Consider the following 24,534-nt stretch of genomic DNA (forward strand, 5'->3'; position numbering starts at 1 on the left):
TCTAAGACTTATTAAAGGTAGAAAACATAGCTAACACACGCCTTTGAACATTTTACTTTTTGTTCATTCCCTTCTTCCTCTGTGGAATGGAGACGTAAACTGGAGGAGAGGCATCCATTTTGCAACCATGAGGCAAGAAGCATGATGACAAAAGGCACAGGCTAAGGACAGCTGAAGAACAGTCCAGAAAGAACCCAATCCCTGCGAGTGTTATGAAACTGCTATATCAGCCCAGGACCACCTCTCTCCAGCCTTGTTACTAGATGGGAAAAATAAAACCTTTTGGACATTTTTGATCACTCTTAGTTTGGCTTATTACTAACAGCAGCATACTCCTAACTGACACAGTACACATAAGGAAAAATTTTTCCCCAATTCTGAAATAGAATTAATCAAAGAATATTTTATAATGATTTATAATGTATGCTGTTATATAATTATTCAAGACAGGTAAAAAATATATAACCATCTTACATTGTAGAGAACTTTCAATGATTACCGATAAACAATGCAAAAACTAATCAAAAGTAACCAACCACCGTGAGTTGTTTTAGCAGAGGATTTGGCAATAAGTTAATAATAAAAATGGCAGTGGAAGGGGAATAACAGGGTTCTGAGGCTTTTCTTCTAGCTTCAGGGATGCCTGAGAATGTGAAAATTGGTGAATCCTCTGCAACGTTATCTCAAGCAATGGATATGGGATTACCTTTATGAGATCCCAGGTAAGTTAGAATCCGGCCAAGCAAGACACACTGGACCAAGCAGCTGTAATCGAGTCATGAATTAACAGTGTTGATGAGATGCTGCAGCCCCAGAGGAGGGCAGTCAGGATGCTGAGGGGGCTGCCTGACTAGCTGGTCACATACACTTGAGATCTTCTCTGAATTGAAGTTATTTGCACACATTCTGTTTAGCCCTTGTGACAGTATACATCATAAGTGCAAAATGGCTGGGACATTGGAAGCCGCTGGTGGAAGGTGCAAAATTTGTGCTATGCTGTTACTGTGTTTTGTTTTGTGCCCTATATCCTGTATGAAAGCTAAGTATACTTGGTGTTGGGTAAAACCAATAGTTCTTTGTGAATTTGTCTCTCTGAATTCAAGAGAGAAAAGTGGATAATACAGTTCCCTGGTTTCCAATGTGAGGCTAACATAGAGTACTTAACCCAGAACATTCTTGAAGTATAATAGCATACCACAAGTGTAATTTGCTACACAAAACAATGTTTTCCATCGGGCAATGTATTTGGTACTTTCCCCCTAAAATACACAGCCTTGACTCTAGGATTCGAGTCCTCCTCTATCTTGCCACCACATCTACTGTTTCAGTAGCTTCTCTCCCTTGTGGCTCCTAAATCTTGGGGTGGGGGCCCAGCAACATGATGACAGAACTGGGGGAGTGAACAGTGTCCTTGAACGCCATCCTCCCCCCAGAATTCACCTCTACCCTTGCTGCTTTCTCAAGAATCTCACGCTATTGTTTTCTGATATTTTAAACTCCTCTTTCTCTCTTAATTGAATCTTTCTCGATGACTTAAGCATGTTCAATTCTCTCAAGTTAAAAACAACCAGACAAGCTCAGTTAGGCAATAGAGCTTCCTCCTCCAGCTACCATCCTGTCGTTCTTTAGTCCATTCCCTTTCCTTTGCAATCTTTAACAAAACCCTCCACATCTCTCCATCTCCAAGCTAACATCTATCATCTCTTCCCTGAACTCCTGCAACAGCCTCCTGGCTGGTCTCTCTGCCTCTGTGATGATTCCCCTCTAATCTGTTCTCCACTTTGCCCCAAAATACATCTTTGGAGAGAACAATTCAGATCATGTTAACTCCTCACACATAATACCCTTCCACGGTTCCTTTTCCATAAGCACATTTAGACCCACATTCTTTAAAGGCTCCTCAAGGCCCTGTGTGATCTCTCTACCTCTCTCCAGCCTTATCTCCCAGAATGCCCTTAGCAGTTTGAGTTTTCATCAGACTAACTTTTTATTTTCACTTTCTTTTACTTAAACTCAACGTGTTGCCTCTTCCCACAGAGTTTCCCTTTTCCCATTATACTTTCCCTGTTCCCCTTTTAGTTTAATCAACTTGGACTCCTTTACATTGCAGCCCAGCACCATTTTTTTCCACAAGATCTTTCACTGAGTCCATTAATCCCCCTCTGTGCTCCCAAAGCATACTGCATGGCTTTCTTCCTAAGAAAAGCCTCAGCAGTTATCATTCCATACATACATATGGGATGAATTAAAGAATATTTATCTTTTCTATTAGGCTATACGTTCTTGGGTTCTGAGACAATTTTTGCTCAGTCTACACTTAACCCAGCGCCAGATAAATATATATATATATGGTAATAAATACTTGTTCAATTAAGCTGTCTCTATATTTTCCTCTTACTTTTCCATTTCTTTTTGAGATGTTTCTGTGTTTTATTAACTCGAAGGGGAAAAAAAAAGCAAAAAGTGCCAAAAGATGCTTCCATTTTTCTCTTGATCTCGAATCCACGTTTTATTCTTTTCTTTAAAACCCTGCTAAGGAAAAGCAAAGTTAGTCTTCAGATACACAATGGGTTGAAAAACTGAGTATATATTAAAATTCATCCAGATGAAGGATACAGCCTAGGAAGCAAGTTGAGTATTTGCTCCTGTTCCAAAAGATACATTTGGCCCAAAACTCAAGGGAAAAAATGGGTACCAGTAAACATCTGGGATGCTGGATATTACAATGTGTGGAAGAGGAAGAAGGAATAGAAAAAGAAATCCTCAGTAGCAGCCAGTGAGAAGGGGAAAGAATTCTACCAGGACTCCTAAAATGGAAGGGATAAGATGCAGGCAACACAGACATACCCAGGCCCAAGACCTTATATATATTTGAATATTTCAGTTGAATGAATGGCATTTTTCATTTTTGCAAATTAAAGTGAAGGACCTGTAGCAGCTAAATTTCAATTTAGTACTCATGACATGTAGTTCCTTAAAATCTCATTGATTTATATACTTGCTATCCTTTTTTTATAGTTATGATAAATAACTAAAAAAGTGAGTCTATCACAATGGTGCTGAATAAGGTCATTTTTCATTTATAATGGAAAGCTTGTCTTTCTTGAGGTTATATGGCACATAGGTAGAATCTGAAACTTACTCATAACTTGAATGATGGGTAGCTAAAGGGTCCGTTTGTCACAGTTCATCTGCTGCAAACGAGATGGCTACAAAGCTTAGGGTCCATCCATTTATTTACAGAGACAGATTATTTTTTTCATAATGAAGGGGGCTGAAGTCCTCTGTAAAACACACACATCCATACACACACAACACACAGAATGTGAGAATGTGAGTCTTTCTTAAACACACATGCAGAGAATTTGCAACATTTCATGGTCTCCTGGTCTCATATATTTTATTGAAGAAAAAGGAAGACTTGGGGAAGTTTTAAAGACAAGGAAAAAACAGAGCTACGGAAAAAGATGAAGATTCAGATAGAATGTAAAACCTTTTGAAATTATTATCATAAAACAATATTTTCAGGTGAAGAAGTCTTCACAGGTGCAGTGTTTTAAGCAATGGCAACTGGAAGAGCTCTCTCGTTTATTCTTAGATAGTGCTTCGAATTGCATTATCACTGCTACGGGGAAATAAGTCTACTGCATTGGGCTTGCTAAACACTTTTTCAAAAAGTAATGGGAATATCTACAATGATTGGCAACAGAACAGCATAAAAATCATCAGAACTTTTATATTTCTTTCATAAAAGAAAATGCACTAAAGGATTAGATCTAAGGGATTCATTTTAAAGAGGATTCATTTAAGAGCTTAAGGAATTAACTGACTTATGGATTACAAAAGAATATTTTAAATGACATATCAGAAAATGTAGTTGCTTTGGGCGTCAACTGAAATATTAGCAATTATCATAATTGAGTACATTTTCAAATATAAATATAATGCAAATCTGACATCAGCTGCTATTTATTTGGATTATAATGGGAAACACTTTTAATAACACATTAGAAAAATCATTAACTGGAGATCCATTTACTAAGTGACAATAATAAAAATTGATGAGTGAACGTGACTGGATTTATATTTTCAGTCTCAAAGCTTTCTGTAATTTCTCATAAATAATCTCTAGACTTACAGTGTTTCTCAATGGGGACATTAATGGTACTTTGGGAAGAACAACTCTTCCCTCTTTGGGAATGGCTACATATTTCAGAACTTTTGACATTTTTCCTTTCCAGGCAGTGAACTTTTCCCAGTTATTAAAACAGCAAAACTCTCTTCACACGCATACACACACATACTTTCAAATGTCCCTGGGGGTTGGTGATGGTAATGCCCAATTCCTTCAGAATTGTTGCTAATAGAGGCGTAAGGAATGAGCTTCTAAGCAAACAGTCCGCAGTCATCCCCAAAATACTGAGCTGCTATGTCAAATGTACTCTATTTAAACCAAAGAGAACATATGGATTAAAACTCAGTATTATGAACCTAGACACTTCCACCAAGGATTTCTTTTTATAGATTTTCTTTTTTTCCTTTTTCTCCCCAAAGCCCCCTGGTACATAGGTATATAATCTTAGTTGTGGGTCCTTCTAGTTGTGGTATGTGGGACGCCGCCTCAGTGTGGCTTAATGAGCGGTGCCATGTCCATGCCTAGGATTCTAACCAACGAAACACTGGGCCGCCTGCAGCAGAGCGCGTGAACTTAACCACTTGGCCACGGGACCTGCCCCCTTCCACCAAGGATTTTTTAAAGAGAAATAAGACAGTATATTTTTAAAAGTAGAAAAGATATTTGAGGGAAAGTTGAAATCTAGAGTGAATTTTTAAGAAAACCAAAAAAATCTGTTTGCAATGTAGTAATTTTATATTTGCATGTTCTTTCAAAGGGATTCTATCTGTACCTTATTTTAAAATATAAAAATGGTGCTTTCTGATCATGTTGAGAACATAGACAGTATTTGTAATAGAAATAAGCACAATTTAAATTATAGGTACTGATTTACCTCTGTATCAGCATTTTGTTAACCTGAAAATCAGACTATTAGAACATTATATATAATATATATTGTTATAAATAAGCATATTAAAACAAATACTTGATATTTTTTAAAATCTGTTTTATAATATAGACAACATTATTTAACTACTGTACTCTTAGCTGTCTAAACTAAGCGTTATCAAACTTTCTCTAAAGAGTCTAATAATATACATTTTACGCTTTGCAGGTCATATGGTCTCTGTTGCGACTACTCAACTCTGCCAAGGAAGTATCTAAGTAGCCATAGAAAATAGATAAACAAATGAGCATGGCTGTGTCTCAATAAAATTTTATTTACAATATGATACATAGGCATACTTTGTCAAACTATGGAGTAAATCATGAAATAATAAGAATGTCTTCAATAATGTAGATAAGCTATGTCAAGAATGCATCTTTTCGGGGCTGCCCTGGTGATATAGTGGTTGAATTCACATGCTCCACTTCGCTTTGGTGGCCCAGGGTTTGCTGGTTTGGATCCTGGGCACAGACCTAACACTGCTCCTCAAGCCATGCTGAGGCAGTATCCCACAGAGAAGAACTAGAAGGACCTACAATTAGGATTTTAGGATATACAGCTATGTACTGGGGCTTTGGGGAGAAAAAAAAAAAAAAAAGAGAAGATTGGCAACAGATGTTAGCTCAGGGCTAGTCTTCCTCACCAAAAAGCATACCTAAAAAAGAAAAAAAATACATCTTTTCTATTGTTTTGCATTTTTTCATGAAAATGTGTTAAACTTCTACAGTCTTAAATGTGTTTTAAAGATTAAGTCACATTAATAGGGAATGTAACACAAATAAAGAGGTGTTTGTCAATCTGACATTTTAAAAAAATCATCATTTCATTTTGGGGCTGAAGTTAGTAAATTATTTATTTGATGTATTATAGCATAGTTAACGAAGGGAATATATTTTCATTAACTGTTTAGATATATGGTGATGTCTTAATACTATAGACTTTAAATACCAATAAAAGCAGGACTCATACTACCCCCTACCCTATAAAAATTTTTCAGACTCTTGAAGGTATTATATTGGTGTTTTACTTAACAGGGAAAGACACCATGCCGAGGACTACTTCATGTGACTGCATATGAATCTCTGGATGATCCCCTAGATTTGAGTGCCATTTCAATTTGAGAAAGTCCTGGATCTCAAGGAAAGGAAATCACCTTAAGGTTCTTGTGTGTGGTTACCACACTGAAGTTGTGGTGTTTTCACAGTGTCATATACTAAGGATTGAGACATTAGGCATAGATATACATAAACCTAAATTCTTAAACTTAATTTAGGAAACCGTGTACTGTAAGGTATTCCGCTAGAACAGTTTTCTCCAAGTGTGGTCCTCAGACCCCCTTTATTATAATCACTTAGTAAGCTTTTTATTTTTTTGAGGAAGCTTAGCCCTGAGCTAACATCTGCCACCAATCCTCCCCTTCTTTTCTGAGGAAGACTGGCCCTGAGCTAACATCTGTGCCCATCTGCCTCTACTTTATATGTGGGACACCTGCCACAGCATGGCTTGATAAGCAGTGCCATGTCCACACCTGGGATCTGAACGTGCGGACTTAACTGTTGCACCACCAGGCCGGCCCCTTAGTAAGCTTTTTAAACAGACATGTCAGTCCCCATCCCAAGACCACTAGATTAAAATCTCTGTAGACAGTCATCATAAGTTTCTATATGCATGGATATATATGCTTGATTTTCTAACATAATCATCCCAACCACATTTCTCTGACTATCCTTTGGAGGTGACTGTTTTAGTGAAACTTATGATATTGTTAAAGTGTAGATATACCATTATTATAAAACCATTTTCAGTCCTTTATTAATATTCTCTATAAAGCTATTGGACTTTCAACATTCATCCTCCGAGAGTAGTTCTTAAAGCCTAGAGGCTAATTCATAGACGAAATCGTCACAACTATAGATAAGGTCAAATCTTAAACGTATTGCAAAGATGATTCTTCCATTATGGTTTTATAAGAAGATGATGGTACAATGAGTAGGATAATGATTATGATAAATGAAATTATTAAATATTTGAGAATTAACAATACATGAAGTATGTTAAACATTTGAGAATTAACCATTGTGTTTTTTTGATATTGGTAACAATTTAAAGTTCCTCACACTACTCAAATGAATTTGTAATAAAACAGACAAAAGAAATCCGACTTCTTCCTTTCTCCGATACTCTAGCGGTAAGTTTATGAAGGATTCACACGTGTAGTGCTGTAAGTATTCCAGGCCAGCAACCATCCTAATCAGATTTAGACTTGCTGAGCCTAGAATGTTTTCCTGCATATCTTTGTTAACTAACTCAAGATGGTTGAACTGAAAACAAGATATGAGAACTTGTTTTAAAGAATATAAAGTCTTAACAATGGTTTAATGTTAAAGCACATTAATTGGATTTAATAAACATATTTTTACCATTACTATTTTCAAACATTATTCAATACCAGCCAGCTTTACACCAATTTGGGACAATTTAGAGCTTAGAAATGCAGGCTAACAATGTCTATTAAACAAATACAACAGCAATTTTTGTCAGAGTACTAATGTCTTACCATAACATCTAAAGTAAGAACTTAAAAATAGTCAAGTTTATCACCACATAACGTATGAGAAAATAAAAAATATTAGACAGGAATAAACTATTAGAAAAACATGTAGATTTAAATTGAAAAGGAGCATAGAGTGAGTCACATGCATTCATTCATATGCATGCAATCTTTGTACTATGTAAGATATGTAATCATTGGAAGAAAATGATTTGACAAATTAGTTGCTTCTTCCTCATTTGATGACTTACTTTATGTCAAAAAAGCTAAATAAGTGTATACATCCTTTGCTCAAATACATATGCACATATGTAAAAATCTTGATTTTTACTGGAAATTTATATGCTCTTTACTCTGGCAAAACACCCTTAAACCATGGTGTTTATTTGGCAAATTGAGGTAACGATAGATTTCCCTTAAGGAAGAAGACCAGCATAAGACACTGTCCTACTTCTGGAAAAAAAAAAAAATAGGATATCTTGACAGAATTAGAGTGAGCTATGGTTTTATTTTCAGTAGCAGCCAAAGTCAAACTTTAGATTTCTACACATGCTAATGGATTTAGAAAATGTTGCCGAGTGTGTTGAGAAATCTGTAAGATGTCCAAATGTATTTCATACTTATTGCAGTGTGCTTGGGAAGAAGTCTGTAAAAGAAAATAGCTGTAACCGATCTTTACATTTCCAACTACACCTGAGTTCTCTATCGTCCTACCTACTTATGGATCCATATCCAAATTCATCGTTATCTATTTTGAATATATTATCAAGAATAACTTCACAAGCAAGCATGCAAACAAGCAGAAAGATGATGCTAGTCAGGTGACCAAAGTTGAATAGTATCTTTACAAATATGCTAATTTTAAGTATAAATGAATGACTTAAATACTGTGGTTTCCTTCAGATCAAATTTCTATACTGTGTTTTCTAAGCAACATGACTTTATATGCATGATTCCTTCATTTTAGTAAGTGATTGATCCATGATTATTGAGTCAAAACTCAAACATAGGCAACAGGAAATAAAAACAACTCTATTTATTGTAAAAGAAACCAAAATTTTTCATTTTCTTTGTTATACCCCACTTTGTTCCAAAACTGATAAGAAGCTTACCAAGATAAGTTAGAATACAATAAGGTAACGATAAATTAAAATTAAATGAGAAAGAGAGGGTTAACACACACAAGCTTAGGGTTATAAAATAGAACCAAGAATGCGGCTGATACAAAATACATACTATAGGATAAAAATGAACCTTAGGAGAAAAGAACCAGTTCGTAACAGTAGAAGAAGGAGTCAATAGACGTTTGCCAGACTCGTAAGCTAAATTTTAGGGAAGCTGATTTCAAAGAGATCATATGATATAATCTGGGGGATAGAAAATTTAATATGTAAACTATTAACCACACAATCCTAATGGCTCCATTTAAGTAAAAAGAAGAGGAAGCACATCAATAAGGAAATGAGCAAAATAGAGAGAAGAGTGCACCCAATCTGGGGTTTGAGTCCACGCTCCTTCAAATTTAGCAAAAGTTTATTATGAACTTAATAAAAATAATAGCCACTATTTTTTGAGGAGTTAGTCTGTCCAACAACATTGTCCATATCATCCTTTATCATTTCTCCCAACAACACTCAAGGTATGCATTATACCTTCATTATTAACAGAAGAAAATTGAGTTTGGGGGAGTTTCTGTAACTTGCTCTAGTCTAGAAGTAGAATGAAGACACTTGGACTCCAAAGTCTGTCTATGCACTATGCTAGTAGGAACTTCAAAAACAGAGGCCCTCAATTCAGCACCTTACTTTGCCAATTTAAACATTTTAAATTGAGCATTATTATTTTGTTGTTATTTAATACCCATAACATGCCAGGCAATTTGCTAGACTCTTCCACCACAAAGATAATTAATGTCTGGATTTAAATTCCACCTCAGCTCTCTGTGCCTCTGTTGCCACATCAGTAAAATTGAGATAATCATAGAGGCAGCTCCATGAGTTCGTGAGAAAATATTCATAAGCACTTAGAACTCCACTGGGCACAGATCAGGCCCCCAATAAATAGTGTTTTTCCTATGACATAGAGATAAAGTTTGTCTCATTTACTTTATAAGTCCAGCTTAAAAACAGTGCCTGAGACAGAAAAGGAGCTCAATTTTTTAAAAGAATGTATTCAAACTGAATACAATTAAAGAATAAAAGAAGTATAAGGAATAATTAACAGATCAACACGGTTGATCTCTGTGGAAGTCCAGATTTTATAAAATATTCTTTCCTCCTCCTCCCCATCTCAGCCTACCATCAGGGATGCCAGGAAATTTCGAAGTACTTAAAGCTTTTCATTAGGTCTTTCCACCTCTGTAACCCTTTCCATTTAATTACCATGAAGCATTGCTATGACCATGAGGCTCATTAAATGTGTCCAAACAATTGTGTTCTGTATTATTTGATCACAACAATAAACTCAGTTTTCAAAATTCATTAATCAACTAATAGTGTCCTTGACTCACAACCTACAGACATTACAAGAAACACCAGCCTTATCTTGGGTCAAAGCCCCAGCTTCCACTTTTGGGATCACCAACAAATGGATGGCAGGCCACTCCCGGCAGAGTTCAGTCCTCCGAGTGTGGTGATTACAGTGAACGACGCTTTCCTGAAGCACAGTCTGTTCTTTTTCATCATCTCACTTCTTTCCCTGCTCACTAAGAACCACTCTCTGTCAGACAAAGACAGGTGAGACAATGTGTCTGGGTCTAAAGCTTGAAACTTGTTTCCTTTCTAAATCTTGACTATGTTTTAGACCTAAACCTGTGATGAGCCGCAGGAGATGAGGTCTCCTCTTGAAACTAAGACGCTCACCGAGATGAGACAGGTTGCTTCTAAGGTTATCATTCACTGGCTACTTAAACATGACCGTGATTATTTTGAGAAGGGGAAAAAACACTTAGAATTGGAAGACTGGGACAAAAAAGATATTTTTCTAGAATTGAAATATTCGTACTATTGTTTTTATAAATTAAAGTTAATTTGCTGTTTATTTACTATTCTGAATCCTCAGTAGGATTGTAATCTCCTCAAAGGGAACAACCACCATCTATGCATCGTGCTCTCATCCGCACCACTGTTTACGTCCATAATTAATTGAAGTTTTCCGAGCCTCAGCTTCTACACTTACAAAATGAATATAATTATCTCTTTCCTTAATTATCTCAAAGGGATTAAATATAATAATGCATCTATTTTATTTTTTTATTATTTATTTATTTATTTGAGGAAGATTAGCCCTGAGCTAACTGCTGCCAATCCTCCTCTTTTCGCTGAGGAAGACTGGCCCTGAGCTAACATCCATGCCCAGCTTCCTCTGCTTTATATGTGGGATGCCTGCCACAGCATGGTTTGTCAAGCAGTGCCAGGTCCGCACCTGGGATCTGAACCAGGGAACCCCGGGCCACCGAAGTGGAATGTGGGAACTTAAATGCTGTACCACCGGGCTGGCCCCAATAATGCATCTATAAATGCTTTGAAAAAGGCAAACTGCTAGATAAATACAACATATGATACAGGTGGCAAAAGACAAAGAATAAAGCTGAACCATTTTTTTTAATTAAGAAAATTTAAAGATTCATCCAAATTTCTTCGGAAAACAGATGATGAAATAGAAGTTCACAAAAGTTTTGCCCAGCCAAGATCAAACTCAGAGGAATGATAGGTGGTAAATGATATACTTTGCTGAAATAAAGTGGGGCTTTAAGTTCTTGTGCTGAAAGTGCCTTTAATCTGCCACATATTTTTATTCAGTTCATTAAAGAACAACATGCATAAACATGGACTTTTAGTGTGTTTAAATCACCATCCTAAAGATTCAAATCAGTGAGGCATACATTATCAATGTTCTCTTTAATATTCATTGTGATCTACTCAGTGGTTTTTCTTCCTAATGAGAGCATATCATCTGAATAACTCACCGTCTTGTGCCTGAACTTAGCAAATTTAGTTGTACTTGAACAGCATATATATATTTTTAAAAAAGCGCTTTCTACACTATTGTGCATCTGTGTTTATAGCTATATTTCTTCAATATCTTCTCATCTACTTTGCACACATATAGCCACTCTAAATTCAGTTTATTATTTAAAGTTATGTCTTTTTGTTTTTTAACCAGAATTACATTTCAGGTAGAGTCGTAAAGAATCAGCTCAATTTTTATTAATGACTAGCACATGAACACTGCATTATCAGGAATGTATTCAAAGTTTTCAGATAGCTATATTGTCATATATGTCATTATATACTATATTGTCATATACGTCATAATCATATACAAAATTTGTAGTTACATGTATAAATTTGGCACCATGTATTTATATGCTGGTTATTATCAGTCATATATTTATTGAAAAACATTTGTTCAATAAGGCAAAAGATGCCATTGAATAACTATAGGTATATATATGTATGTTCATAAAAGATGGAACCCTCTTGTCAGAGATCTGACAAATGACATACCATAATAATTAGGGCAAAACATGAGATAAGTTGCAATCACATTTTCAACTGCATAATTCTTACTATATATAAATAGGGACCCAATATAGACTAGAATTCAAGATTTTAAGGCGTAGAAGTGAACCCAAACTAGACGAATGGATAAAGAAGCAGATAAAGAAGAGCATGGACATTACTATAGTCAAGGAAAAGGATATAAACAAGGACAAATGTGACAACTAAACAGAGCACACAGGTCTGGGGTATGAGTGCAAATTCTTGAGGAACCTGTCTTAGAAGAAGAGCGTACTTTGAGAATTAATGAACTATAAAGATAAGGTAAGACCAGATTTGGATAAGTTTGATTGTCAGAGAGAAAAATGTTAAACCAGATGTTGTAGGCAATATAAGTCCTCAAAGCTTTAAGTACAGGCAAGAAACGTGATATAAAGCTTTAGGAAGACAGAAAATAGAAAAATGCAGGATGGGCAAGAGGCCAACTCCTGGAGTTTAGTGGAGGCAAAGAAATTTTAAAGTAATCCAATCATGGGGAGGAAGAGAGTGTTGGGCTCAAGTAGGAAGGGAAAGGAAAAGATAGATATGAAAACTTTTCAAAGTACAACTAATCTCATGACAGACATATAATATCTTATAAAATATGAAAGCAGGAGATGAAAGACTTCATCCAAGATGTTTAGTTATGGAGATGATGAGAATTGTGAAATACAGCTCTAGATTCCTCCAAAAGTTCCAGCCTCACTCTATACTCATTTATCATTTTTTATATATAGATTATGCTACACATATAATCATTGCTTTTATCTTTTACAGATGAACATGAATGTGTTGCATATGCAATCAGTATGATAACGGTTGAAGCTTTTCATTTGTCTTATTTTCTGGTATATAATAACGGTGGTTACAGTGTTCCTGTTAAAGTTTAATAAAGGAAATAAGTCACAGATAGACATTTCTGTGACACATTTAGGTCAAATGTTACACTAAATAATTCTACAGAGCATCATTTTATGATGTTTCAACTCACATATCATGTAGTCAGGTCTAGAAGGGCTCTTATCTAGATTATTCACAGGTAGGGGAAAACAAGTATTTTTAATTGAACTAGAACCTATTTTTCAAAAGAATATGTGCATGAATTTTCTTTGTTACATATCACTACCAGTTTTCAGTTCAAAATGGTTTCATCAAAATTCTTGTCTTTCAAGTCTGTAGAAGGTAATCTCATATTTTATAAGAGAAATTCTTTTTGGATTGACAATTTGCTTGACAGGTTAATATGAGATCTGGCTCACAGAACTTACTTTCCGTACCCTGTATTTGTGGCTCTCCGAGATTTCAGCCATGCTGACTCAAGCGAAAAAGCACCATTGTCAAGAGTACAATGACATAGAAGACATTTAGGAAAAATTACCTAAATTTGAATTCAGAATGATGAATTTTCATACAACATTTGATATTTTTCTATTTTATATCTCCCATCCCATCACACACACGTGTGCACAAACTTGCAGTGAGGGAAGGGTTTCAGGTGGCACTTGCCAGGCAAGAGTTCTGTATTCTACCTTGTCTATTCCCCAAGTTTTGGGGCTGCCTTTTTTTGGCAGTGGCACGTGCAGCCTAATTAGGTCACATGCAATCATCCACAGGTGATGATTACCGGGAGGTTTTGGAGTCTGATATTTCTCTTTACGTGTTCTCATACAATCATCATTGCAGAAATATCCTATAAAGATTATATTAGTCTTCTAGGGCTGTGATAACAAAATACCACAAACTGGGTGGTTTTAACAGAAATTAATTTTCTCGCAGTTCTAGAGGCTGGTGTCTCTTCCTCTTCTTATTAGAAAACCAGTCAGATTATATTAGGGCCCCACCTTTATGACCTCATTGAAACTTAATTACCTCCTAAAGGCCTTATCTCCAAATACAGTTACAGTGGGGCATAGGGCCTCAACATATAAATTGTAGGGGGACAAAATTCAGTGTATAACAATAATTCACTTCAGAATTCAATTCAACTTCAGAAAATACTGTCATTCCTGCTAATATAGCTACTACTTGTACAAATAACCATTAAATCCCATTAACCATAAGTACTCTTTGAAATCAAAACCCTCATGATTTTGTAATGAAAATCAGAAATCAGTCATTCAATAGTTGTACTCATTGTCTTCACCCACACCGGTAACATGATAGGTATCACAAAATTTTAAACTACTATTATAAAGATTAATGGGCAATAGTTGTAACAACCCCTGTAACTTTTCCAATTGTAATTCGAGTTTAATTTATTAATGTATCATGTACTAACCTATTACATCTCATATTTTTTTGAGGACTGTATAACATGCAACAGGATTATAACATAAGACTATATACACAGAGGTTAGGGTAAGAACAACATGGTAGGAGAGAATCTCAGAGAGTACAGTGCATACAAATTTAAAAAACTGAAAAATGGGGCTTATCCTATGGCATAGATGTTAAGTTCAGCACATTCTGCTTCAGGGAGCCAGGTTCACGGGTTTGGATCCTGGGCATGGACCTACACCACTCTTAAGCTATGCTGTGGCAGTGACCCACATATAAAATAGAGGAAGACTGCACAGATGTTAGCCCAGAGCTAATCTTCTTCAGCAAAAAGAAAAGAAAAATCAGTGGTATCCAGTTAGGCAAAGGAAAAGTCAATGGAGGGTGAAAGAAACAAGATGGACAATGCTGGGGGAAGAAATTAAGTTCAGTACTTCTCTGGAATTTGTCACATACAGCATATGTGCTTTATAGCCCCAGAGCAGGCCAGCCTGGCAGTGATTGCCATATGACCTGAGAATTCCAAAATGAAGACAGTACATTAACAGCTGACATAAGAGAAAGTGCCAGGCAAGGAAATAGAGGCTATTTCAACTGATAGAAAGTGGGGAGAAGTCTCTCTCAGCCTGAGGACTAGTCCTGGAAAAGTAGTGGACCCACACCTTGTTGACTGCATTTCCACTGTGGGCTGGAAGGGACTAGAATTATAGTTGTAGGAATCCTCTGTGCCGGGAGCCTGTGCCATCCACAGGGACGTTAAGTCCATGTTATTTCTCCGATGGCAGTCCACAGAGGAAATGAGATGTCACAGCTGTGGGGGAGGAAAATGGGTTTTAAAGGTTTAGTTGCCCAGCCAGTTTCTAAAACTGTATACTTTGCATCCATTTGCTATGTCATATGTGTTTTCTGTTAATGATATTGCTTACATTTCTGTGTGTTGAGTTCTTCACTGATGCATCAGCTATATCTAGAAGTAATGGACAAAGAAAAGATGCCAACTCACATTAACCTATGAAACTTATCTTTGGGAAATTTATGTAAATGTGCACTAATATTAACGTTGAGTCCAAGAGATTAGAATTCTCTTGATAGAATCGCTGGTGTCAAGGTAAAAATAGCATGTCTTTGGAGTTTTATGGGCAGCTAAACAAAATATTATCATATAGAGAAGATACAAGATGCACCCCTCAATTTAACTAAAAATATCAGATAAGTTGTTTTAAAATTGACATAACAATATCTTAACATTACATTCTATCAATATCACTAAGGTGAATAAAGGATTTTTTTTCACATATTTCCTAGGATTAAAAAGCAAATCTAAACTGTCGAGTTCAAGGTTTCCTTTTTACTTTGAACAAGGGGGTAGGTGTAATGATTCTTTTCATTGCCGATACATATATGTTGTTCATCAAAAAATAAATGAAGCAGCACTTTTCCACCTGAAATGGCATATTTGTCCATTCTTTGCTTAGTGTGTACTTTTCCCCCCTCATATAATGTTGCTATGGATGAATAACATGCTGATGAATGGGATTTTAGGTTGAGTTTTTAATTTAAAGTATTTTTAACAGTTTTCCTACTAATTTAACTACCAAAATTGCTGCAGGCTGGGAGGAAGTACTGGAGGGGCTTTTAAAATGCTTACATATCTGAATAAATGCCAGTTTATTAAGAATGACCACAACTGGAAAAAGCAGTGTAGTATTGAGTTAAAAAATATAGGTCACAACCTCTCCACCCCAAATACGTTATGGTTTAATCTAAAGCATATGCACTTAACAATAGGCACTTTCTTAGACACCATTGTAAAATGTTATATAAAATGTAAAGCAGTTTAATTTTGGTATAAACATGTTCAAACGTAAAATTACTTTTATGATTTCTCAATTTGATACTGTCAGGCTTCCTTGTCTTTATAGACCAGTTATACTTTAATGAACTAATTAAGAAATTGATTAAGTTGAGTTGACCATACAGAAATGTAAGCCTTTAGGACATTATTGTTTGTCAATTCCTCGTTGTTGGTCAGGGGCATTCACTATTCCCTAGACCTGATTTAACATCTGTCTTACCCTGAAAGCACAATTATTTTTTCCTCTAACATGCAGTTAGCTTCATAATGTGCTTCTTAATAGAAAAGTGATACACACATATAATATATTTAGAGAGGATGGAAGATATGCATAAAAATGACAAAATCATCTAAGAGCCAGAGGGATATGATCCCTAGAGTCACAGCACCTGGGTTCAAATCCTGGCTCTGTGGCCGAGTGCTATCTTAACATCTTCGCAGGTGATAGTCTGTTTTCACCTCTGTAAATGCAGATGATCGTATCTTTCTCATAGAGCGATCAGGATTAAATGAGTTGTCAGGTATAGTATAAAATACGTAGAGTTCCAGGTACAGAATAAGCACAATGCTGATGAGAAGTATGTTATAGTTTTCTACAAACCTGCACATTTTTACAAAAATCAACATACTATATGAACATTTTTTTCACTTAATGTAATGTGTTGGCATTCTCCCTCTCATTATATAAATGTATTTATGTGTGTGTAATCTTTCTAAAATGTCTGCATAGTAATTTTCAGTCAACAATGTATACATGCAAGTTTGCACATCTGTTCAAGTGATTCCTTTAGAATAAATTCTTAGAAGTAAACATACTAAGTTGAAAGATATGTTTTTTGTTTGGGGGGGGGCGTTTGCTGAGGAAGATTCGCTCTGAGCTAACATCAGCTGCCGATCTTCCTCTTTTGTGTGTGAGCTGCCACCACAGCATGGCCACTGACAGAGGAGTGGCATAGGTCCACACCAGGGAACCAAACCTGGGTTGCCGAAGCAGAGTGCACCAAACTTAACCACTAGGCCACTGGGGCTGGCCCAAGATATTTATTTCTGAAGGATGTTTTCAAACATGCATCCTCCTCCTAGCAGTGCAGGAATCTGACCGTTTCCCTCCACCTTTGCCCATACAAAATATTTCCACTCTCTCCTTTTTCTATTCTAATAAATTAACGTGTTGCTTCAGTTCTTTAGTTACCTGTGCAATTAGGCATCATTTTATATGTTTATGATTTATTTTAATTGCCTGTTGTCCATCTTATTTAGATGTGTTTATCTTTCTCTGGCTGATTTCCATGAGATCATTTTATAGGATATATTTTCTTAAAATATTGGTTAAAGTGATAAAACAGATAACTATTTTCCAAGTTCTACTGTATAGCCCTGAGGCTCTTAGTCTGAATAAAACTTGCAAAGCTAAAAATGTCTAATAAGTTTAATGGTTCCAGTAGTGATTTCAATGCAACAAAGACTACACATGGATTTAAATTGGGTAATCCTAATTCCTGGAGGAATCATTTTCTTTGGAACCTATTTGCTTTGGTTTGGTGTTTTCCATTTTATTTCCATTTCTGGTTCATTTCATTGATCTCTATTTCATTGCTTCATATCTAGATTTGCCTGTTGGCTAACTCCTTTCTGTTGACATTTTGTTCTCCCATTTCCTGTTTGCTTGACGCTTAATCCTGTCTTTGCTCCATTGCGTGGATCCCATAGATCATCCCCGGGCTCTCCTCTCACCAGGCTCCCACAATCTTGGCTTTGTTTCTTTCGGAAGGTAGTTAGATAGCTATGACAACTATTGTTCTCTTGGTCAGGAAAAGAATTCCAAGGCTGGGTAAACCGCTGGTCTGATCAAATACTGCATTAAGATATTTCTTATAGTTGAATTCAAGATCTCTTACTCCTTGAAACACAGCCTCTACATTTGATCACACCTAACTAAAAAGAGTATTTCCAAACTTGCTTGGATGCAAATGTATATGAAAATGAACATTAGCCACACAGTAAAAGATGACATTTAAAAACACACACTTGCAGGCACACACACACACACACACCTCATCAGAGTTCACTCCCACGTCATAACAAACCCCAAGCAAATTACTATACAAATAGTTACACTGCTAAAACAAAATGCAGTGTAAAGTTTATGATAATTTTAACGAAATTAATATTCTGGAAAGAATACTATAATTTGTTTTCATAATAATTTACATTTCACCAGACTTCAAGAAGTATTGCTTCTATATTTCTGTTTAGTATTATTCAAAATGCCAAGTAACTGGGCTGAATAACAGTGAGAAACAGGAAACAAAAATGGCTCAACTTTATATTTCTACTTTCAAGTAAAATGTCTAGGATAATAAGACAGTAACATTAATAAACTAACCCATTTTTGAAATTTTCCTATGGCATTATTGTTCAATGAAAGCACATTTAGAAAGTTTAATCTTCAAAAATGACTAGGTCATTTTACTTGACATACAAGAGAGCATCTTTTAATCAATTGTTTTGGAGCCAGCACACACTGCCATAATTTGCTAGACTTAAAAGTGAAAGCTCTTAATGTTCTTTTATGAATTTAAGAATGTCAGGAAAAGGAATCAGAAAAATGATGTCCACAATCTGCAATCTTGCCAATATATTTGTAATACACATTATAGGTGGAGGAAACAACTAAAAATACCACTTTCTGGGGCCAGCCTAGTGGCAGAGGGGTTAAGTTCATGCGCTCCACTTAGGTAGCCTGGGGTTCGCCGGTTTGGATCCCCGTTGTGGATCCATGCACTGCTTATCAAGCACGATGTGGCAGACATCCCACATATAAAATAGAGGAAGATGGGCTCAGGGACACTCTTGCTCAGCAAAGAGAGGAAGATTGGTGGTGGATGTTAGCTCAGGGCTAATCTTCCTCAACAAAAAAATATACCACCCTCAAATTCGGTAAATTCCCATCCAGCATATTTACAAGTAAAAGTGAAAGCTGATAAAAAAAGATAAAAGATAAAAAAATTCTTTTATTTTAATTTAAATTTGAGCAGATCAACCCCTCTGGAAAGCCTGCCACTTAAACTGAAAACATGAGGCACTTGTGGTTGTGCGCCAAGTTAAAATATGCAAACAATGGCATTCAAATAAGACATTGTCCAAAATTGAGAGAGTAGACTCATTTATTAGGAAGCAGAGGTCTCCTTTGTCAAACATCAGCTTTGATTATGCCGTAAATTCTACTATTTCTCTGGGGTTCTCATGGATTCTACTGTGTAAAATAATGTTCTTCTTGTCACATGAATTTAAGCTTCGGATCACAATACTCCCCAGTAGCAACACGCTTTGCTTTATCAGAGTCTAGAAATAATTTGATAATGAAGCTCCCTGAGAGAAAGCTGAATAATACTAAATGTTGTCACTGGCAGTCAATGCTGCGGCCCCACGTGAATTTTCACCTCCCTCTGGAGGCAAAGAGAAACAAGGAGGCAGTCGGTATTATAATTCAGATGAATGGACTAATAAAATGAGGCAAGAAGCCAATAACACCAGGTTAAGAATAAAATCACGTTCCCATAGACTTTCCTGACTTAAAGATTTTTTCTTTTTGTAAACTAATGTAATTCAACAACACTCAAAACATGGCGAGAATTTTTAAATCCTCATGGTAGAGAGTATAAAAATAGGGTAAAACTAACGCACTTTATAATTTCTTAAATATTGACTCATTCTTTACATCTTTGCTTCCTTCCGCCTTTCCTTCCTCCCTCCTTTCCTTCCTTCCTTTATGAATGTAAATCAAGATGAACACATTGGATGATATTCAGGCTTCCTGTGAAAATTAAAAACGCGAAGGTAAGGGGTTTTTTTTTAGCATGCTTCTCGCCTCCTTTTGCAAGATCACACAAATATGTGATCAATTAAAAATTTTCTAGATCATCAACAGAAGGGGTGACAATCTAGCCCCAATGAAAAATAATTCCAAATTAAGCTATGATCGGACACAAACTCATCTTTATTTTTTGCTGAGAAAGATTCGCCCTGAGCTAACATCTGCTGCCAATCTTCCTCTGTTTGTTTGTGAGCTGCCACCACAGCATGGCCACTGACAGACAAGTGGTGCAGGTCCTCGCCTGGAATGGAACATGGGTGACCAAAGCAGAGCATGCCAGACTTAACCACTAGGCCACTGGAGCTGGCCCACAAACTCAACTTTTTATTAAAAAAGTTTGTTATGCATAGTATTTGATTGTTTATGTGGTTGGCTATAGAGAAAAACTGAATACAAGTTTCCTTAAAGAATCTTCCAGAATGAGTCTTGACTTTAGTCAAGAGTGATAATGAATCTCCTTCAGCATTGTATTTCCCAAAGTAAAAGAATACTGATAAATGTCATATGAGGGTTGGACAGGTTAAACGATTCCAGCAGATTTGTTACCAGGAGACCTCTCAGAGCCTTTACCAAGGTAATGTGCACTGTGAATGTCTAAAAGGGGCAGAGGGTATCCAGAAAACTCAAATCAAGTCACCAACTATTCAGCCATCTTACTACAGAACAATTATTAACATTCCCCAAAGCTTATGTTCTGAGGCACAGATTTTGAGAAATACTGTTACTATTTTTCTTTCATAGAATAAACTGTTTCCAAAATTTGAGGTTTAGAATTCAATACTGGCATATCTTATTTATCTTATTATAGACTCATACGTATTGAAGGACAAGTTATACAGGAAAAGCAGCAGCTTTGTTCCTACATTCAAGACATATTTTCAAATATTGCTCAACTTACTGTGTATTCTCTCATTTCTAATGTCAAGCTGCCCCTTTAAGGTGAAAGCAGCTGTATTTGTCTGCATTAATATTCCTTCATCAGTATCATTTGAGCCCCTACGCTGTGCTAATATTGCTAGGTAAACTCAAGCATTCACTTTACCTCTAGTTTCACCATGAACTTGGGTAGAAATATGAGTGTCTTGGGAACGGTGTGTTTTCATTTAATTCTTACCTAATCTTAGATAAGTCTATATACCTCTCTGAGCCTAAGTGTTTCCATCTATAAAACAGGGATATCACCACACATATCAGCAGATTTCTAGGAAGATTAAAGAAGAAGATACATCAAAGTGTCTAGAACAATGTTAGTGATTAAATACAAGTGTTTTCTTTTATCTCTCTCATAAGCTTCTTACAATGTGGCCATGCCTTGGGCCTCATTGCTAACACGTTTCCCTCTAAGATGCTGAATCTCTCCAACTCTCTTTTGCAAGGATCTCTTAACCCTGCTGCCTGTCTCAGGCCTGTGAGCCCTCAACTTCAGAGTGACAGCAGTCTTTCCGTGTTCAAGTCCATCAGTCCATTTTGGTTTCACTTGTTTCTCCGCCCAGTCTGAGCTCCACGTCCAATCCTACCAAAGATGTATTTTCCAGGATTCTGGATTCCCTCACTCCTTTTTCTGCCTGTCTTGCTTTAGAACATCCCTAAACTTGAACAGATCACTCCTTCACCTTTGGCCAGGTCTCCTGTTTATAAGGTACAGGGCAGGGTCTAGATAGTTCTGTGTGTAGATATGTTCCTAGATATTTCAATTACTTTTATTTCACTCTCAAACGTGTGTTAGATACATCACAGTTGGAAATTAGAAATGAAACCAAAACGACATTATTTATACTGCCTTGGCACTGGCAATTTAATACACAACCTGGCTTTGCTAACTCTGACTCTCATTTTACCCTGAACTCTTTATGCTTATGAAAATGTTTTGGCTTTTAAGAAAAGTATCCAGAGCAACTCATTCCTCTCAAAAGCTAGAGTTAATTCAAATAGGCCAAGGTTGCCATCAGCCACAACTGGAATGCTGGCAAACTCTGCCACAGCTGAGACCCACCTCCACTGCCCAACCTATTCCGGCCTCTCTGTCATTTTTCTTCACTTTGAGGTTTGGTTTGAGTATCACATCCTTTTAGAGAGACTGAGTATTTTTGGAGGCTCTGCGCCTGGAATTACAATAGACGCCACAAGATGGCGCCATGGGACTGACTACTTAGGTCAAAAGGTTAGAAATCTTCAGTTGTGGCTCTGGAGAGAGAACAGATAAACCTACTTTGCGTACTTTCTATAAAATGTCCTTTTAATATAGCATAGTTTACTTTTTCTAATTCCTACTGCCATGGTATGTGATTAACAATTTTGGAGGGAGAATATAAAGCTGAACACTTGATTTTCCCTACTTTGCCAATCTGTAATCACTTGCTAACCTTATATGCATTCTGCTCTATTTTCTCTTTCCTGTATTGATTCTCTGCTTTCTAAAACCCAAGACCTTGCAACTGAACATCACGAGGGCCTGCTCCCTCCATGGAACCCACTCTACAAAAGCTGTTCACCATTGGGACAAGATAATTAGCTTCCTCAGAATCCTAATGAACTTTCCAGTCCTTTTTATATCTTTCCACCCCATATCCACCCTCTTCGGTGAGTGAGAATGTGTTCTCTCTCCTGTCACTGTCTCAGCTTCCCGTTGTTCCAGCTCATTTCAGTTATGATATCAAGGGAAAAAAGCTGAAATACAAAACAATAAAAAAAAATGGAGATTGTATTCCAGATCTGTATGGAAGTCTCTAAAAGTCTTTTTTGCAGTAAGAAAATTCCAATTATTCATTTATACATTTTCCTTCTTTTAAAGCTCCCCATTTGTTATAAGCCAGTTTATACTGTTATTACTAAAGGTTATGTTTGGCTAATTCAACAGTTCTCCACATTATTTCTTTTTCTAACCTGCTTCAGTCCAGGATTCCTGTAAAGGTAGGACATGGACAAGAGAGTGGACTCTGGAATCCAACTGCTGGGTTCAAGCCTGGCTTTGTCACTGACTAGTTAGGTGAGCTTTGACAGCTTGATTGACTTATTCACGCCTCTGTCTCCTCAATTATAGAACGGAGATAATATTTTAAGAAATTTATGAGAATTAAATTAAGTAATAATATATAGGGCTTAGACAGTGCCTGACACAAAGTCACAAACAATTATTGAATTTACCTGTGACCTTTCTATTATTTTTAATCACATATAGGGCCAACCTCCACTTTTTTCTCTGAGAGATGCAAAATACAGATGCAAAGCAATGTGCACAAAATGCAACAATTACAGCTTTAAAAATGTGCCTTTATACCCATGTGCTTTATATGCATAGATATTCTCTAAAAGGATGTGTAAGGACCTAAAAAACATCTTTACCTCAGAGGGTAGAATTGAGACAACGACGGACAATGTAGTAGGAAAACTTACTTTTCCTTCTATTTCCTCCTTTCCTCTTGGGATTTTTTCAAACTATGTACTAAGTTACCTTAAAAATTCCTTAAAGTAAAAAATGAATAGGATAGTATTTTTTTAATTATAAAATGATTTTTTCTTAAAGACTGCCCTGCAATTTTCATCAATTTATAGAGCTAAATACATTCTCCCCTAGAAATGTGCTCAGCTGTCAGGCCCAGCAACCAAACCACGCTGGTGTGGATTTGCATTAAGCAACTCTTGGAGAAAACCTTTTCCTACTTTGCTTCAAGTTCTGCCCCAGTCAACAGTTTTAGACTCTTGCTTTGCTATTGCCAGGGAGAAGCTCCTTGAGGCGATCACAATGCGAGAGTTCAGCTTTTCACTACAAAATCTGAAGAGATAGTGGGACGTGAAGGAAACTGTGAAACAAGGAGTCAGAGATGAAGATTGGATTTTAGGAGAAAAGCTGGAAAAGAAGAAATACATCTGCCTTGAGACCAGAGTCGAAGACAGGAAGGTGGATAAAATAGTTGAGTGAGAGGACAGGACAGAAACTTGGCGAGGATGAAGGGGGAGGGTGAGTGAGGGAGATGAAGGAAGAAATGTTAAAAGGGAGAAGGAAAGCCAGTGACAGAAGCAGGGCTTGGTCAATTTTCAACTTTCGTAGAGTAGCCCAAAAAGATAGTGTGCACGCGCGAGTGTGTGTGTGTGTGAGAGGGAGAGAGGGAGAGAGGAAGGGAGAGATAGAGGGGAAGGGTGGGGGGGGAGAGAGAGAGTGACTTCCGGTAGGTTATGTTGTTAAAGTGCAAGAAAGATGGCATGTGTGTGTGCATTTTATTAAATTGTCCTGTTTACTCCTAGAAAGTGCTTCTAAAAGCCATTCTCAGGCAATACCCAGGGAACTTTATAAAGTAGTCTACCTACCTGGGTAGCCTTCAGAACTTGCCTTAAAAATAAATAACAAGAATAATGAATACCTTCCCCCAAAT

At 36.6% G+C, this 24,534-nt stretch overlaps 1 protein-coding gene across 44 annotated transcripts in view; it reads right to left on the reverse strand.

Moving 5' to 3' along the window:
* PTPRD (protein tyrosine phosphatase receptor type D) overlaps positions 1–24,534 on the reverse strand; it is a 2,083,106-nt gene that overhangs the window by 1,402,729 nt on the left and 655,843 nt on the right. The gene's annotated exons all lie outside the window — the stretch shown is intronic.

This window comes from Equus caballus, chromosome 23 (genome assembly GCF_041296265.1).
Source record: "Equus caballus isolate H_3958 breed thoroughbred chromosome 23, TB-T2T, whole genome shotgun sequence".
NCBI classification, from domain to species: Eukaryota; Metazoa; Chordata; class Mammalia; order Perissodactyla; family Equidae; genus Equus; species Equus caballus.